At 36.1% G+C, this 13772-nt stretch overlaps 1 protein-coding gene and 1 pseudogene across 1 annotated transcript in view; both read left to right on the forward strand.

The window, feature by feature from the left end:
- Nucleotides 1-13772, forward strand: part of TMC1 (transmembrane channel like 1) — a 469408-nt gene that overhangs the window by 307439 nt on the left and 148197 nt on the right. The window lies entirely within an intron of this gene.
- On the forward strand, nucleotides 8258-8526 carry LOC143675110 (signal recognition particle 9 kDa protein pseudogene; annotated as a pseudogene).

Raw genomic sequence — 13772 nt, forward strand, 5'->3', positions numbered from 1 at the left:
TGAAATTTAACACATATATAAAAAAGCAATGAATTTCCAGGTACATTTTAACAAGTAGCTATAGAACAGATTTTAAAGTTTGGTATGGGTTACAGTGTCACAATTTTTCCTTTTTTATTCTAACTGCTCCAAGACATTGGAGACCAAAAGAAATACCAATATAATGATTCAGCAGTCATACTCATTTTATACTAGTTTTTGGTATCTTTATGGCAACAAAATATACAAGATTTTTCTTGTAAAATATTTCCTGGACTCTATGGGAGTCCAAGATGCTTGGAAGCCCCAGTTAAAATTATAAAATAGTCAAATATTTCTGTCTTTCTGTGGTTTTCCCATAAAATAATCTCATTGGGACCCAAGACTTAGTACTCTTGAGATCTTGATCCTCCACTTTTATTTTTTGCTTGCTTTTATCCAAGTATATGGGTGAAAAATATCAATACATTATTTTTGTGCTAGAATGTCAACTATTGTTAAACCACTTAATGTATGCTTTTCAGTTTTTAGCCATGGCTCATATTATTTAGATCTTTATTAATTCCTAGAAAGCAATTCTGATTACATCTTTCCTTCATCATAAAACTTAGATGGTTTTACATAGCAAACATATGACATTTAAACTCCAAAACTGGAAATATCATGGTCCTCCAATGATTGAACTTAATCTTACTTTAAGTGCATATCTAATCAGTTTGATCTACCCTCCATTTCTGACATGCCCAGCCACATATATTTTTTGAAGTAATTACTTCAGTCTCTCTCAATCTTTGCCCAATACCACCCTATCTAGCCTTCAAAGCTCAGTTGATTATCCCTCCTCTGTGATGCTTGAAGCTAAAATCTACTCTATAAAAGATAATTTCTTTCTCTTCATCCTTTCGGTAGTATTCAATATGCACTATCTACCTGTCACTTCTCTCAGACTGCTTTGGGGTAGAGATGTTATTCATCACCCTTATACAAATGGTGACCATCTTTCTGGATTAAATATTATAATGCATATGTTGCTTGGGAGCAATTCTGTCTCCTTAGGTAGCCTTTCTTTGCATATGTCAGAGCTCACCTTTCATGTTTTGATGCTTAATAGTATTCTTAAACATTTTAATTTTTTTAATGAAATGAAAGAAAGCATGCTCAGTTAATAAGCTATGTATTCAACAATTTTTAGCTTTAGAAAAAGAAAAATTAAAAGTTCATTAACAATACATCATAGTTAAAATATCTCCAATCAGAATTCTTACAAAAATTTCAGTATGCATCGCTGTATTGCTGATTATTGTGGAAGATCTGAGAAAGTAGAGATCTAACTTTTTATACCATATATCCTTATTGCCACAAGGATAGTAAAGACAATAATTACTGAGTGTAAGTGTAAATAAATGAATAGTTAAGTGGATGAACCTAGGTTTTATAACATACCCCCTGATGCCTGTTATTAGGTGGGTGTAAGGAGAGGTAATTCTAGTCCAGGACTTTATTCTTTATTCTTAGCTCCTGCTCATGGGGAGCTGTTAGAAAGGAGATTGGCCTCTAGTAGTATTTCCCATGGTAAATTTTATGATACAGTAGCAGAACTTAAGGAAATAGGTCTATTTTTAGACTTGGTAACTCATTTAGATAGGTTGTCATAGAAAATTTTGCAAAGATGTTTCACACGTAGTATATTGCATCCACAGTGCTTCAACACTGCATTCAAATAATCTGGGGTGGGATGGGTAGATGCACTTGGAAACAGAAATAGACCACTGCAAGCTCCTCTTTGGAATCCACAAGTCTGGCAACTGGCGACTCAGGCTGTGGGTCAGGAGACCTGAATGTTGTGTCTGGCACCGTTATCCCACCTCATTCTGTTACCTTGGAGATTAAACAATAGACCTTCAATATGTGTTTCATTTACAAAATCTGTGTTGCTTTTTGTTCGCTCTAAATTTCTCCTGGTTTATGCCTAAATGTAGGTTAGTGTTTTAAATGCTTGTGTGTTATCAGCACCAACTACTAGGAGTGAGTTGACCTTTGCTTTTTCCATGAAGAGGAATTACCTGCATAGTGGCTGCCAGAAAGGGCAATGCAGCCTGCAGTTCCCTGCAGTGGTTCCTCTTGATCTTCCTATGGTTCCATCTCCTTTGAAGGCCACATGGCTTGAGTTTTGTAAGGGGCAGAGCTGCCAAACTGTATGAATGCTATAGTGAGAAGAAGAGACATTAAACTATATGAAATTTTAGGAGGAGATATTTGCTATATTATAAAAAAAAGTGCCTTGATACTGAGAAGCATGAGAGATGGGCATAGGGGTAATGCAGGAAATGAGGAAAGAATCCAGCCATAGATTAACTAACATACCCTCAGAGTCATGTTCACGCCCTAACCCCAGGGTCATGTATGCGTGAACTTAATTGTAAACAGGAACTCAAAGATCCTACTTCAATGAGAACAGATAGAATCAGGGTGGGCCTTGATCCAATATGACTAGAGTCATTATAAGCACGGGAAATTTTGACACTGAAGTACAAGTCACAAGAGCACCAAAAGAAACAGATCACCATGTGACACAGTCAGAGACTGATTGCCATTAAACCACCATGAGAGCTCTACAGACAACAGAAAAGGAATTGTTGGCCAATACCTTGATTTTGAACTTTTAGCTTTCAGACTGTGGGCACATAAATTCCTGTTGCTTAAGTCAACCAATTTGTTGATGATTTTATTGGAGCAGCCATAGCAGACTGAGATAAACCTTGAAGAAGCAGGCCAAAGTAGTCTGGCAAATTTCCATTCTCTTCATGACCTGTGGCTTCTTCTTCCTTGAGTCTTTACTCATGATACTAATTTTACATAAAAAACTTGATTAACTTAATCCACAGGTACAGGCACAAGACATAGGACAAAACATGGTAGATATGAGACTAGAAGGAAGTTACTGTGTAATATCCCTATCATTAATCGATTGATTGGTTATTTCATTAATTCATTCATTCATGCCACACATATTTACTCAGTGTTTACTCTTGCCAAGTACTAAGGATAAACAGGTACAGGAGATCATACTGTCTTCCTGAAGCTTAGATATTTGTGGGGAAAGTAAACAATGGATTGATTAACAGATAAATGGATAACATAATGCCAACTGGCAACAAGTACTATAAACAAAATTCAAACAGGATAGAAGTAATGATAATTGGGGCTTTTCTGTTTCTCCATATTTCTGCCTGCTTTTGCATCTTCAGTAAGGTAGGACTGGCAATGGAAATTTCCAGTGCTGACTTTCATGCTAGGCAGTTTTGTCTCCCAAGTCCCTTCGCCTGTGCCCTTATTCTCCCTGGGACTGCTAAAATCTGACTCCTAGATTCTGTAATGTAAATCAACTTCCTTCTTCTTGGTTATGCTCTTTCTACATTTTTTTTTGTCTGTAAATATCATAAATCTGTTCTCTGTTTTCTTATTTTCAACATTTTTAAAAATCTCTCACCTGCTGATGTTCCTTCTCTTCTTTTGTCTTTTAAAATTCCTTTACAATCATGTGTAGTAGCATCTGAGAAAAATATATGAATACAGTTCAACATATTTAGATGGTCTCATCCAATGTCATGGCTTGTCAGCTCAGCAATGACAAATACCACAAACTGCTCATTTTGGAGGTTGTTTTTATTTGATAAAGCTGCCAGAATGTAATATACCATAAATGGATTGGCTTTTAAAGGGGAATTTATTAATTTGCAAGTTTACAGTTCTAGGACTATAAAAATGTTCAAACTAAGGCATCTAAGAAAAGAAATACTGACTCAAGAAAGGGCCAATGAGGTTCAGGGTTTCTCTGTCAACCGGGAAGCTACATGACAATGTCTGTTAGAGCTTGCAGCTTCTTCAAGCTGCTTCCCAAGGGCATTTTCTCTCTGCATCTCCAAAGGTCTCAGGCTGTGTAGCCTCTGAAGCTTTTTTCAAAAATGATTCCCTTTTAAAGGACTCCAGTAAGCAACTCCACCTTTAATGGGTGAAAACACATCTCCACGGAAACCATCTAACCAAAGTCCCCACCCACAACTGGGTGGGTCACATCTCCATGCAAACAACTTAATAAAAAAAACTCACTCAACAATGTTGAATGAGGACTAAAGAACATGGTCTTTACACAGAAGTTTCAAACTGACACAGAGGCCAAAAGAGCAACTTGAAGGTATCCACAGAGCTTGTTTTCTCTGAGAGCCTGTCATGTTCAGGCAACTCTCCATCACATGGCAAACTATCTCTCCTTATGTCTGCTCCTCCAATTTCTGGTTTCTATTAACTGTGTGTGTGTCCAAATTTCTTTTGCTTTTAAGGATTCCAGTCACATGGATTAAGGTTCCCCCTGATTCAGTTTGGCCTCATCTCAATAAGATCTTTGAAGATCTTATTTACAAATGAGTCCATGCCTTAAATAATAACTCCTTTAAAGGTCCCGTGTATAAATCTGTTCAAACCCACAGGGCTGGATTTAGGATTTGACCATGTCTTTGCGGGGCATGATTCAATTCCCAACATCCGCTTAGGTTGCTTAAAATTGAGGTATTGATGCAGCCATCTCTGGGTTTTCTCAGAGGATCATAGATATTTTTAAACTTCTGATGTTTAAATTGCTTAGCAGGAAAAAGTAAGGTTACATCTCTTATTGTTATAGGTGTCCTCCTCATCCCAGTGGCTGTGCTTCCACTCTAAAAATCTCATCTTTTTTTTTTAACATGGGCAGGCACCGAGAATCGAACCCAGGTCCTCTGGCATAGCAGGCGAGCATTCTTGCCTGCTGAACTACCGTGGCCCACCCTCATCTTCTCTTTTAGAGACACAGTTCAAGGCCTAACTCTTCCATGTGATTTGCTCTGACCATTTCAGCTCCTTAGGAAATGTTGTTTCTCTTAGTGCCTATCCTTGACATTAAATATCAGGGAACTTAATTATATTCCATTTCACACCAACATTTAACCTGTTTATTTATGAATATCTTGTGGGCATCTGTGAAATTCTTGCCTTATTTGTGAATATCATGCCTTCTAGCTAGACTTTGACTTCCTAGAATGAAAGAAAAATATCTTATTTCCTTTATAGCTCCCTAGATTTCATTAGATTCATATAGATTTGAGTGCCTTCTATATGTCAGGCACTGTCATGCATATTTAAATCATTTAACTAACCCAACATTCTTATGAACATGCTTTCACAGTTTATTGAAATGAAAACTCATGCTCAGAGATGTTAAACAACTTTCCCATAGTCATGCCTTCTAAAATAAAACAAACCTTAGCTCAGGTTTGTTTGATTCTACTTAAGACAGTGCTCCTTCAACTGGGCCACAAATTCCCTCCTAGTGCTTTATCTCCAGAGATACTAAATATATTCTTGTTGAATGAGTGAATTAATGAATGACCTATATGGTCTAATCCCTATCCTGTAAAATGAGGATCATGGAAGAAACCTGACCTAAGAATAAAAGAATCAAACCGAGATTCCTTAATTTGGCAACCAAGAGAAAGTAGAATTAATTAACTAAAACCTTCTCTCATTACTTCTCTTTAAAGTTCCGGAATGTTCCAGAGTCATGGTTCTAACTTCAATTACAAGGTAGAACATGTTAGCCACTATTGAAGAAGTACTCAACATTTAATGAGGGTTGGCTCCTTTTTCGTAACATTATGGGATTAAAATGTTTGCTTCCCTAAATTGTAGCTATTCTATTCCTGTTTTTCCATGATGTTTTATAATCCAGACTTTCTTTATAGGGACACAGGACTGTGTTTTATAACTTCAGGGGTCAAGCATAAAAGAATATCTGTGAGATCCTAGGAAAGATAAGTAGGCAGTAACCTCTGAATTTCTCTGCTTTTCCTCTAAGTTATCTCTCACTTTTTGTCTCTGTAAATCTTATTCTTAAAAATAAAAAAAAAATAGAACTTTGACTTGTTTAAAATAATGCATCTATTATAGGGTGCACAAGTGGTTCAGTGGTAGAATGCCTGCTTTCCATGCAGGGAGACCCGGGTTTGATTCCTGGACCATGCCCTGCCTCCCACACAAAAAAGATAATGTATTTATTATAATAATTTGTATAACAATGAAAGAGTTTCAAGAAGTAAATAGCTCCTTACAATCTCACCATCTAGATATGGCAGATAACCTTTGAACATATTTCCATTCAGCCTTGTTTTCTTTGCAAAAGGCATTTATTTCAGACATTTTATAAATTATATATCCAATTTGTATAAAATTTTTGCAAAATGTTCATCACACATTTCTACATGTCATTAAAATATTTATAAATATTATTTCTATTTGACAGATGCACAGTTAATTGACAGAACCATTCCTTAAAATTGGTAATTCCACACATCTCGAGGTGGTCAGATGCAAAGCCTAAGAGGAAAGATGGGGAGCAGTCAGAGCCTTGGACTTGTGTTTTTCCCCCTGTGACTGGAAAAAAAAATTCAACTTATAGACTTCTGGAACACTGAGCATCAATAAATGTCTTATCTGGTGAAGATGGAGTAACAATTAACTGAATTTACTCTCCCACCTGAAATTAATAAATGGACAAAACATATGAAACAACAGTTTTTGAGACATTGTGTCTCAGACAACAAAGGATAGTGATCTCTTTAAGATGGAAATAAATGAGGAGAATCCTACAGTTGTCCCAAGTTTACTGGTTGGAGAGTTACCAAGCCACAGTGCAGGGAGGGAGAATGCAATTGGATTTCAGTGATCTACCTGAGTTTAGGAGATGGAACTGAGAATACATGGAGACCAAGGCAGGTAGAATTCACAGGGAATAGTACTGGAGAAGAGGGAATTGAGCAGAGAAAGAGCTTTGCAGATCTGTAGAGGGTTCCTATTGACTCTTTAGCACATGGTTGGTGAAAGAACCACCTTAAATTATTACAGGGAATAATCCCTAGCTCCCACACAGGACTGGGAATACTTCCTGTTATCATTGGCCAGAGAGGAAAATCTCATAACTGATGGGACATTATGGAGAGTACTCAGAAGAGTTTTTGCTTTGGCAGTCGGGAAAAATTGGCCCTCGGCTAAATGTTGCTCTGATTCCACCTAACAAAGCTTAAAAGCAAGATGAAAAGATCAAATCATTTCTTAAATGTATATGAGAACAAAGTTCAAGAATACTTACAGGAATATAAAAATATCTAGAAACCAATAAAACAAAATTCACAGTGTCTATTATCTAATCAAAAATAACCATGAATACAAAGAAGCATGAAAATACTCATAATTAGAAAAATCAAGTAAATAAGATTGATTGATAAATGATATAGAAGACAAGACATTAAAACAGTTATTATAACCACTTAATACATATTCAATAAGCAGAGGAAAGATTAAGTAAGTTCATGGAAAATATTAAAAAGACAAAATCAAAAGTTAACAGGTGAAAACTACAATGGTTGAGATAAAAAATATGTTCCCTGGGGTTAACAGCAGTTAGGCAGTACAGAAGTAAAGATAAAAGAAGTTGAAAACATGTAGTACCAAGTATAGAAGGAAGAAATGGAAACATATTGTTGTAAGGTTCTTACACTATTCATGAAATGGTATAATATCACTTGAAGGTAGACTATGGCTAATTAAAATGTGTGCACTTAGTCCTAAGCCAACTGCTAAAATGACATCACAAAGATTTACAGCTAATTAGCCATAAAATATGTTAACATGGAATTAGTGGAAAAAGTCAATTAATCCTCCCCCCCAACAAAAAGCTGAGAAAGAAGAAACAAGGAAAAGAATAGATGGGGCAAAAATTCAAATTAAATTGCAAGACAATAGGTTTAACCCAATCACATAGATATTCACATTAAATGTAAATGGCCTAAAAAAAAAAACTACTAAAATTTAGACATGGTCAGATTGGATAATGAAGCAGCATCCTACTTATCTGCTACCTTAAAGAAGCCTACTTTAAGTATAAAGACAAATAGACTAAAGGTGAAAGGATGCAAAAAGAATGTACCCTGTTAAACTAATCAACAGAAAGTTGGGGTGGCTATATTAATTTTGGATAAAGTAGCTTTCAGAGCAAAAGATATTATCAAGAATACAGAACACCATTCTGTAATGATAACAAGGCAAATTTATCATGATGAAATAATCTTAAAAATTAATTCATCTAGACTGGGGCTCCTGAATCCTGTAACAACAGGAGGTGGATAGATAGGTGGGCAAAGGCCCATGGTCTTGCCTCTCATACCCCTTCTCTTTACACCCAGAGCCCGTAATGCCACAATACCAAACCTGGAAGGAATTCAGCTGTGTGACCTACAAGCTCTACCTCATGGAGCTTATGAAGTCACATAAGGTTCTCAAATATAGGTATTATGAAGGAAGTCTGTATATTAAAATTACAGATGATTTAGTTTGTTTCGTGTATAGAACAAACCAAGCTCAAGATATAAAGGAGACTGAAAAATTCCACAGTCAACTAACGCAATTATGGTAGCCAAAGAATCCCACAGTGTTGTCATGTAAACTGAATGGTTTAAATGAAGACCATCATACTTTTTGGGAAGTAAATAAACAACTTTTGAATTGAGGAATTGTTGTGACAGAAAATACTTTAAATAAGTAAGTGGGCTATTCAAAAGCTGACATATCAGTATTTGATCTTTCTTGTTTTTTTTTTAGTAATTTTTTATTTTGTTTTTTTAAATACCAGAAAACACCAAACAAATGCAAACATTCCTATTTTGATCTTTCTGTTCTACATATATAATCAGTAATTCACAATATCATCACATAGTTGCATATTCATCACCATGATCATTTCTTGGAACATTTGCATCTATTCAGAAAAAGAAATAAAATGAAAACAGAAAAAAAACTTTATACATACCATACCCCTTACCCCTTCCCTTTACTGATCACCAGCATTTCAAACTAAATTTATTTTAACATTTGTTCCCCCTATTATTTATTTTTATTCCATATGTTCCACTCGTCTGTTGACAAGGTAGATAAAAGCAGCATCAGACACAAGGCTTTCACAATCACACAGTCACATTGTGAAAACTATATCATTATACAATCATCATCAAGAAACATGGCTACTGGAACACAGCTCTACATTTCCAGGCAGTTCCCTCCAGCCTCTCCATTACATCTTGAATAACAAGGTGATCTCTACTTAATGTGTAAGAATAACCTCCAGGATAACCTCTTGACTCTTCTTGGAATCTCTCAGCCATTGACATTTAATTTGTCTCATTTCACTCTTCCCCCTTTTGGTCGAGAAGTTTTTCTCAATCCCTTGATGCTGAGTCCCAGCTCATTCCAGGATTTCTTTCCCACATTGCCAAGAAGGTCCACACCCCTGGAAGTCATGTCCCACAGAGACAAGGACAATGGGGAAGTTGAATTTTCCCCCATTCTCACCATTCCCCAAACGGAACTTTGCAAATATGTTTTATTCACTGTTCAAATCACTCTGGGATTTATTGGGGCATCACTGTGGACAAACCAACAAAATCTCATGTCCTACTCAAGGTTCTATGTACTTATGATGTTCAACTAAGCTGTCTACATAAGTTATATTAGGAAATGCACTAGTCAAAATATAAATTTTGTACCAAATAAACATTTTTTTGCTTTGTTTTTTAATGATTTTTTTAATGATCTTTGTTTTTTACTGTTCATTAAAAATGCTTTAGATTTAGATTTAGCTTAGGGAGCTAGGAATATAAATGCTTTCAGTTAGAAAGCCTCTATTTTTGCAACTTGATCAAGAAATGCATCTATCTTAGGAAAATTTTGCAGATTATTTGATGTTAGACAAAATATATAATTATCTCCTTGGTAAATTTATATCAGTAACTTGAAAGATAAGAAGAGAAGCCAATCTTCCTTCAATTTAGCTCATCTGGATCAATAATTCCTTTTTTTTTTTTTTTTTGCATGGACAGGTAACTGGGAATCGAGGCCGGGTGTCTGGCATGGCAGGCGAAAACTTTCCCTGCTGAGCCACCATTGCTCACCCATCAATAATTCTTTTGAAGCATAAAAATTTGTGCTGCTGATGACTAGTATGCATATAATATGGTAACCTGAATTAATTATGCATAGCAGTACACCTAAGTAAGTATAGTAGTGCAGTCTCAATTATACCTAAGGTAATTATGAATAACAGATATTCATTTACCTTAAACTTTCAAGATTTAAGCTTTCTTTTTAAATGTAAGGGATTTGTAGTATCCTTAGCTCACTGAACTATAATTTATTTGAATCCAGTTTTCAGTAATCAAAAATAACTGTAATTACTTTGAATGCATGAACTGAATACATGATGGTCAGTAATGACTGAAATCACTGGATTTGAAATATCCAGAAATATTTACTACCAATCCTATGTGTAATTTCTCGGAAAGGCTAAGGATTATTTGAACTGTTAAATGTTTGCATACTTCTATGACACCTTGCCCATTTTCTCCATACTTAACCCAGGTGCTAAACATGATTATCACACTTAAGTTTTCCAGTAAACCAGAATTATGGTATTAATTGATATTTATCTTGTATTTGTAATCTCAGTTTTACTACCTAAATGTAATTTTCACATGTTGATTTCTCAAGAGTAAAATGGAGGCACTATGTATTAAAATATTTTAAAATTATGGTTCAAAGACTAGCATCATCAGCATCACTTCAAGGCTTATTAGAAAGCCAATACTAGTACAATCACTATCACCTGGCAACTTGGTAGAAAGATTGCATTCTACACGTGCTGAGTTAAAATCTTTGTGGTGAACCAGGAAATCTGTGTTTTCTCAAGTTCACCAGGTCATTTTGATGTACATTAAGGTTTTAGGAGCGCTGCTTAGATCTCTCCATGCTAGAAGTCCTTCAGGATTTGTGGGATATGGGAAGAGGTTTGGAGACAGTGGTGGAATTCAAGTGACACAGAATGAAGAGGAAAACCGGTGGCTTTGTCCATGGGATCCATTAAAATATGCTCTCAAAATTGCCAGGCTGAAAAAATGAACACTTATCTCATTTCTAGCCATCAGGCTACTGATGACAATTGTGTATCAGGGTAAACAAACAGTTTTACCAAGTACAGACAACAGAAACAATTTGTTGTTTGACACTAACTTACTGTAAAGAGATGCTTGATAAAACTGCAGAAGCTGTGAAAAGAAATTCAGGATTCTGAAATATTTCCTTAAGTCTTAAAATTTCTCTTTCTCTGTCTGTCTGTCTGTCTGTCTGTCTGTCTCTCTCTCATACACATACATCTATGCATATGTACACAAACATTCGCAGTGAGTGTTCATGACACAGAATGTGGAACTGTTCAGAGCCAGAGGTGAAGGTTTTTCTAGCTGAGTGTGAGCTATGAACTAGTTTCTTGAGGAATACTTGAGTATTTGAATACATTAGGTTGAATAGGCTTTGAGACTCTCATCAGAATTTTAGTCCTATCTTCAGCCTTCTGAACTGTATAATATATCAGATTAGGGAACTTGGTCTACTAAAGTGTGTTTGTACTTTCTAGAAGTGTATATGCCTTCTCCCAATAACCAAAGTGATTCCATCTCAGGAAAGGGTAAGGAAGAGGATTGTGGAATTAAATAATGACTGTCTGCACTTATTTCCTGCTCCTTTAGAGTGGTGTCTCTTCATCAACTTCAGCTTTCTTTCGTGTCTTCTACCAGGCTGTTACAGGACTAGGTTTAGACCTTAATATTTGAGCATTGTCTTTCCCTGCAGGAAGTAATAGTTACAATTACAGTCTGAAATCTCTGGCATTTAATCAGGATAAAATTGACTACTTTAGCTGAAAACAAAATCACTTATATTCAGTATACCAAATATATTAGCAGAGACAAGGTCCTCACTTTAGTAGACTTGGCAGATTGTCAGTCTCTCACTAAGTGCTCCCCACTCCACTCCTCTTTTTTCCTTTTGCCCCATGGTCATGAGAATCTGTCCTCTGGTTGCCAGAGGACAGCCAAGAAAATGATTTCAGAAACTAGTTGAGGGAAATCGTACCCATCTCTAGCCCCAGACTTCACTGACTCCTGTCTCTGTGTTTGTGTGAATCAGATTTTATAGCTTCTGTGCACTGAAAGGCTATTACCCAAAATGACTGCTGATCCTTGTTTATTGGTCGTCCTAAGCCTGTCTTGCAATTGCTCCTCCAATGGCTAATAAGCAAGAATGAGATGGCAAAGCTGACCATTAGCTCAGAATACACCACAAGTTTGAATTTGGCTGCTTCTAATTGCTTGGCATCATAAATGGGCATGGGGGGAAGGGAGCAAACCTTATGAAAAGACAGAGAAGTTAAGAGAGTATTTCATTCCTAGTCTTTACATTTTTGTGACCTGCTCCTTGATCTCATCTTAGACTGACTATTATGGCAATTTTACTACTTGCTAAGGTCTAAGTAGTAAGATAAAGGTCAGAGTAGGTATGTCTTTGTTCCTAGAATTTTAAATGAAAGATGCAAAATTTTTTGTGTATAAGTATGTGTTTAGCATTTGAACAGCCCTTGTAGACTATTGCAACCTTTATCATATGCCAGACATACATATATTAGGTACAGTGTATGCATTTATTACCACATTTAGTTCTTACAGCAACCCTGTATGATGAGTATTATCTTCCTTTCACTAAGGCCCAGAGAGCTAAAATACATTTTCCAACATATTAGCATGGCAAATGTTGTGGCAGAGCTAAAACTCACACACTTAGGCTCTTTCTATGAGAGCAACTGCCAACCCATTAGCCTTGATTTAGGTATGTGCTCTAGTTCCAATGGATAAACACAATAGTCTTAGGGACCCAAAAGAAGAACAAAAGTCCTTCTTTCTTATTCACAGTTTTAATTCTTATTTCTTAGGAATTCTGTTCTTCATAGCTATGGTCTTCAAGAAATTGATATTAATCCAAGGAAACTGAGGCAGTGAAACATATGTTTATTTACATTGATAAAGCTTCTGCCTGTTTCCAGGAAAAAGAAATGTCACAAAAAGCAAATATCTGAAACTCCCAATGAACATACCGTCTCTCTGTTGTGTGTATTCAAATAGATCTTTGACCTGTATTTCTTGGGTGGAATTTATCAAATTACATTGAATTACTAGATGGAGCTATTCCTAGAATATGGCTCGATTATTATGCCCCCATTCTTGTACCCTACTCCACTTTTGAGGGAAAAGGTGAGATTGCTTCTCTTCACAGTATAATTTCCTCTAGAGATGGAGACGTATTTGGACCTCTCCTGAGTCTTTTTATTTGGAATTTTTCCATCATAAATCATTGATGAAATCTGGATCCACTGAACATCCACTGAACACCTGTATGTCTAAAGCTCTGAAAGAAGTCCTGTGAGAGGTGCTGAGATCAATAGGGCTTGGCCTAATGAATGAAGCGTGGGAAACTTGTGACATCCATGTACTTACTCTTCACCAGCCTTCGTTCATGTCAGGATTGAAGTTGATGATAGGCACCTAATTTTGGATCTAGGTTTATGTTCTATTTCAGACTCATTTCATAGTGAGTTGTTTGCATCCTCAGCTATGAAATGAGTTGTTTGCATTCTTCATTATTGATTTTAAAGAAGAGGCTTTGCACCTTTTTTGGGTGAACCTTTGAAATGGATGGCAATTGAGGCAGTATGATATTGACAACAGCACTGGTCATGGAAATAAGAGACCAGGATTAAATCTTGCTTGGACAAATACTGGTTTTATGGTCTGTTGTGAGTTATTTGGCATTTGTGTATCCAAGGTTTC

The sequence above is a fragment of the Tamandua tetradactyla genome, chromosome 2, assembly GCF_023851605.1.
Source record: "Tamandua tetradactyla isolate mTamTet1 chromosome 2, mTamTet1.pri, whole genome shotgun sequence".
NCBI lineage: Eukaryota > Metazoa > Chordata > Mammalia > Pilosa > Myrmecophagidae > Tamandua > Tamandua tetradactyla.